Source organism: Monopterus albus, unplaced genomic scaffold (assembly GCF_001952655.1).
Source record: "Monopterus albus unplaced genomic scaffold, M_albus_1.0 scaffold5.1, whole genome shotgun sequence".
NCBI classification, from domain to species: domain Eukaryota; kingdom Metazoa; phylum Chordata; class Actinopteri; order Synbranchiformes; family Synbranchidae; genus Monopterus; species Monopterus albus.
In genome coordinates, this window is record NW_018127885.1 from 1496513 (window position 1) to 1503124 (window position 6612).

Here is a 6612-nt window from a genome sequence, read left to right on the forward strand (position 1 = left end):
TTTCACTGGAGCGGAGCACAAGTCTCCCTGTTTCTTTCTCCTTCTCTACCTTCTCTACCTTCCATCACTGACATACACATGCAACAAGACCACATATACTGCCTCTTGCAGGCAAACACGCATTCAGGCTTGTGTTCTTCTGTCCTTCCCTCATATATAAATTCACAAACACGCATGCACACACATAACAAACAGCAGATGACTGGGTAACCTTCACCAGTCTGAGCCCACAAAAAAAAACCTCTCATCACCACAGTCTTGTTACTGACTCTCCTAGCAAGAATTCAGTGGGTGTTTGTACTGCGTCTGACAGTCACGGCTTCTGCTAGAAGATGGAAATTAGAGAAACCCAGTAGCCCACTGCCTTACTCGTATGGGTGCCGTCACCATTCAAGACTCCTCACATCTGTGCTTGGTTATTGCCAGAAACTTCATATCTTCATGCAGCTGGTAATAGAAGCAGAAAATACAGTGGGAGATGGAGATGACATGGAAAATGAGGAAGGTGACATAGAGTGTTAGATGAAGAGCAAAGTAAGAAAAATGGATTGACTATAGCAGGGAGGTGCAATACAGATGAATGTACTGAAGACTGTCTGTCTGAGTGCATATTTGTGGAGTGTGTGGAGTATAAATGAATTTCCTGTAGATTTGTTCGGAAGTTTAGTGTGCATTCCACGAGTCGTGTTGCGTACCATTATGTCTCTGTACGTGTGTATGTATGTGTCCATATGTGCAAGTTTTCATCTGCAGCAAATTAGTTGAACCTTTTTGCGAACTCTAATCGTTCCAGCCTCTCTTCCCGTTTCCAGCCATATGACCTTCTGTACCAGAGTTGGAATGGGATGGAAAAAAGAAGGGATGACAGAAACAGGGGACAGACAGTGTGATAGTCCTAGTGAGACAAGGAGAGATAAGCAAAGTGGAAAAGGAGTCTGAGGAAGCGTGGGAGTACAGAGCAGAGGTGGCTCAGGTATTTCACTCTAACGAGAAAAGAGACACATTTAATGGTTGTGTGAGTGTGATGGGGTTAGGGATGACATTGGTGGGCCTAGATGTTGTAAACACAGATACTGTGTCAGGAGATCCTCCTTTAAACAAACACATACTTCCTGTTGTCACTGCATGTGATTGTAGTCACTGCTCGTAATTGAGATCTGCTGACAGTTACGGGTAACACAAATAAACTACACGCACACACAATCTGTCTGTGTAAACAGATTAAAAATATGGCTTTTCTGATTAAACAAATAAAACCAAACTGTGGTCTGCCTACAAATCACATTTCTACATTTACACTTTTTTCAGATTGTGTGTGAAAAAATTGCTGGAGAGTGGGTAGACAGAATATAAAAGTAGAATTTTAACACATCAGTTCATTATCTTGCACATTAGCAGACTGAGTCACTAACACATCCCCAAAATAACTTTAAAGAGAATCAGAGAACTCAAACAAAGACAGTATAAACCATCCAATATGCCATTGATTTTTCTCTCAGATAATTAACTTTATAACCGCTGCTCTTGTCAGTGTCACTGTCTTTGTAATATGGACTCTATCCATCACAGAAAGCTGACAGCTGTTTCACTAAAGACCAATGTTTGAAGTGCTTAATCATTCAAATTGATCAAAGATGGCATGCCTGCAGATGTGTCTTAGAATGCATGACTTTTTTATTTGCAAAAGTGATTATTCTACTTTCAAAAAAATTGTGTTTATAACCCATACTTAAAAAATACGCTGAGTGCGCAGTCAGTTTCTCATTAGGCAGCAACTTTTCAAACCGACAAACTTGAACAAATCTTATATTTAGAAACACTGAGTCTTAAGAAATCATTTCTGTTCAACAGAACACATGCAGTTCAGTCCTTATTCAGCCTTTTATCTGTCCCTTCTTTTGTTTATGGGTGTTGATGTGAAACACAACCTTATAACAATTCATGGACAAAGTGGCTTGGTGAGTTTGTATATTCACACAAACCACAACAGTTTAAATGACACATCCTTTAACGGCGTACACATGAAGTGTGTCGGACAAGCAGATCAACATCCCACGTGCACTCTATTGTGCCAGCCCTTTGATGGTACACAGTAAATGTCAGTCACTCCGTGCACAACACTGAAACAAAACGGAAAATTCACACAAATAGGTCATGTTTACATGCACAGCTTATATTATAAGGGAAGAACTACTCTGTGTCGTTGTCTTGCTTTATTTTTGGAACAGCCTTCCTAAAATTTGCAACCAATCACTCACAATGAATTGAACTCCAAAAGTTCCACTGCGATCATTCAAGATATCTAATGCAGTTTGTTGAATTCACAAGGGACTATCTACAACCTCAAATTTAGTTTTAAATAAAACACTTGAAACACTACACAATTCTAAGCATCTATCACTACAAATGAAAAGCTGCGGCATGGTCACAACATACAGTCGCTGCTGAAGACGAGAGGAACAGGGAGAGCAGGTCTTAAAATAGAGTCTAAACCTGTGTTTCCTCATTTCTTACACATCTGCGAACATTCAGCTTGTCTTGTCTGCTGCTCGCTGCTAATTTACCCCCGCATGACTCACAGAGGACTGGAGACACACGGAGGAGGGAGGGTGGTTGTTAAAATTAAAGAACGGAGGGGTGGGGGATAGCTGCTCTGGGACAGCAGGTACATTTCATCCCACATGTGTTTGTGTCAAAGCTCATATGTGTAATTAACATGCTGACAGTGAACATGGTGCAGGGCAGGCGAAACTGTATGTAGCTTGGGCCTACAAAGCCCACCTGAGTGATTCGCCAGACACACACACACACACACACACACAGGTAACGTGAAGCATGAACACACACACACACAGTATAGAAGCATGCTCTGTGAGGCCTTTATGGAACAGTTGCTATAGTTTGAGAATTTTGCTCCTCTAAGCAAAGGACCTGCACAGATTATTAGGTACTGAGATATTATTAATACTTTACAAATTGGTAATAAACCATTACTAATATGTACATTTGTGTTGCCAGGTTGTAAAAAAAAATCCCTTTAGAAGGTTTTATCCTTCTTCAGTACAACTGACCCACTCAATATGTAAATGTGGTTTTGAGAAAAAAAAACATTTGCTTACCTTTTTTTAAGAATTGTTAAAAGTGATGTTGTAATTCTGCAACAGTGGGTCTTACAGGGTTAAGCCAGCAGTGTAATTCACTTGATGCTTTATTGCACAGGAATATGCTTTATGTTTATTGTATGTGTAGTGATTATAACTATAGGCCTAATTGGCTCATGATATTGTTGTAAATGTGAGACCGTTGCATGGAGATGTACTCATGTTCCTGTAAGTCATCAAGCACCAGATCTTCTTCAGAAGTTAACTGTTCAATCTAACTGTGGTTAACAATCCATTGTAGGCTGAAGGAATTGTTGAGGAACTGAAGAGAATAACAAAATGTGTGTGCTAGCTGTATTACCTACAGCACAATCTATATCTGAAGCTTGTACCCTGGCTATGATTAAAACTGTAAACAAACAAAATGTATTTATGTTTTATTTTTCATAAAGTTCCGCTTCTGAATATTTTTAAAATTTGCTTAGTTTATACCCATGTTTACTAGGTTACAGTCTTCCTCCTTTTTATTTTCCTTGGCATATCACCTTGAACCTTTTCATCACTAACTTGATCAGTGGAACCATGCAAACCAAATCATTGCTCCATAGCACCTGCAGAAGTCAGAAACTGGGTACCCTTAAAAACCTACCTTTAAAACACCTTACAATTTTGCCATTAACAAAAATGTTTACTGTTAAATAATAAAGTGATAGATACTGTATAATACCTGATCCCATGTTAAAAATGAGATTTCCTTTTTAACCTTGCTGAATGCACATGCTCCCCACAAATCTAATAGCTCATGTTATCAGTTAATGTGTATTAGGACCCACTATAAACAGAGAGAAAATTTCCAATCAAGCCCCGGTCCTGGGCTGCAATGGAATGCATCCCTTTGAGACTGATCACCCGTACAGAGTTTTCCAGTGTTACGCCTGCCAGTCACACTGAGCACACACACTCAGATGCATACACAGCACTGTTACAAACTGAGAGGAGAGAGAAAAACCAAGGTAGTGACACCAGACAAGGGTATGGTCATGTTTATACTCCTGTGGCATGTCCTAATAATCCATGCAAAGTGCGTATTTGGTGTATTTTCCAATCCTCAGTTTCTGTAACATCACTTTTCTCTCCCACACTATTTTTTAAGGTTTTGTTTTTCTTATGTTGCCAGATAGGGCGGGAATTTGTAAGATCAGGTGCCAAAAAGTTTGAACAGTCATAACAAAATGCTTAGGATGCTTTTCTAGGATGAACAGCTAATTTGAAGCTACAGTTGGGAGTTCCATAATGGTTAGTAAAAGCAGAAGGATTTTTCTACACGTACTGTTTGATCTAAGCCTGCTGATAAAGAGTGTTCCATACAGGAAAACAAACAGTCTATATTAGTAGATGTAGTAGTCACTGACAAAACTGGAAGACTGCTCTTTTACAGGAAACTCCACTACAGACCCTTAATGACCCTGATGCCACTGCCCTGCTCTGTTTTATGGTGACGGAAAAACTGTGACCTCTCTGTCGTTGCTAACGGGAAGTGTACGGTTTTTAAAAATTACAGTGCCAATTAAAAATGCCGCAACTAATGTAAACCCCCATTATAGCTACCAGATTCAGGGAAGTTTATTCAGACGTGGGTTGATTGCCCTGAAAGTGCCATGACCCAGAGGCTGCTGAAACTGTTAGGATTAAATTTAGAGCTAATGGCTGAATCATAGTGTCTTTGAGTAACAATACTATTCCAAAAATAGCATTCGCTGGTAATTCTACGCAAAGCCTACGCAAATGGGCATTATATTACTATCAAAATAGTGTTAATGACCTTTAAAGACATTTACTAATGACATGCAGAATGTTGCAGTTCCAGCCACGGGTCATGTTGTTGATGCAGCATAAAACTCATGTGCTGCTTCCTGTATTTCATGGAACAAACCCAAAAAGCCACTCTCAGATTTAATTTAATCACCAGTGAGTCATATTGTTCCAACTTTGAAGGTTTTAGACAGGATGAAATGGTCTTTCTAGGGAAGAATAATGGTGTTCTGCATAAATAGGTGTATTGGATCAACAGTTGAATAGAAAAGCTTCTGGGACTTAAAAACACAAAAACATGTTTGAAAAGCTGTATTTGGTAAAAGTCACATCACTCAAATTAAAATGCCTCTACTGCATCAGACATTGTTCTGTTTGGCATTACAACAGGCCCAGAACAATTGTATCAGCAGCTTGATTGAAAAGAAAGACAAGTCTAAAGGGAGCCTTCTGAACAGACATGTTTAAAACACATCCCCGACTCAACTTAATTATTTACACCATTCATTTGGATACAAAAACAATGGTGAACATTCCTGAAGTTGTCCATCCTTTGAATTGTAAATATGCATGGGCATACATTTGATGTACTTCAAGTATGGCAAATCAAAGTTAAAAAAGAAAAAGAAGGCAGATTAAGTACTGATTTTAATGTTTGACTGATTTTCTTTTCTAAACAAATGGTTTGAATAACATGGCTAAAAATATGGACTTGTTTTGTGTTTGGGCCTCAGTCTAAGGCACATGTTGAAACCGTGATCCCACAGTTTGATTGTGGCATGCAACATTTATTATCCTCCCCTCTTGCACACTGCCCATGTTTCCTGTCACTTCTGACTTTCTAATAAATTAAACATAAGAAGACAGAGTAGAACCAAGAAAAAAGAGAAGATGCTAAATGGGCTTTTTTAAGTTGTGATTTGCACAGTGATTACAATGAAGTGGGAAAATTGTCATAAATAAGAAGATAAACTGAATTTTAATTTTATAATGCAGCATTTAATTTAAGTGGAGTTTAGTCTGTTATTGTAGTGTGTTGACTTACAAAGCATTCTACATTACAAATTGAAAAGAGCTGTAAAGCGTGTCCCTGCTTTTTCCTGCGTCTGTAACTTCTTAAGCCAGGCATGTTAAAGGCTATGACCTTGTCCTCATTTACAAGAGTATCCTTTTACAACCACCATTATATAGCACACATACAAAGACCTCCCAGTCTGACACATGCCCAAGAAAAACAAATCCCTATATACTCTCCAATCACAACTGTGGCCATGTTGATTCTTAGATTACCATGAGATAAACACAAACACCATCAAGTGCACATTATGTAGAACTAGTCTGTGTAGTGTTAGCATCTGGCTTTCTGCTGGTGCTCCAGGCAGGAGATGGTGGAGCTGTCTGCATCTATAATGCTGACAGGGGCATCATAAAATTAGAAACACTGAGGGTAAGACCTCAGTCAGAGCTCAATGGGACACACTCTGCCATGCTGTGTCTCATACATATAGCAATTGATTGCTTTTCATTTGGAAGGAGCTTCTGTCACCCTTCTCACTCTTAATCATGTGAAGATATGTCTGTGTGAGCCAGGTTGTACTCCAAGATGGAGGAGGAGGGACTCAGCAAACAGGAAGTAACTAGTTCAAGGATTTTTTTTTTTTTTTTTTTTTTTTTTTGGGGTTTTTGGTTTTTTCTGTGG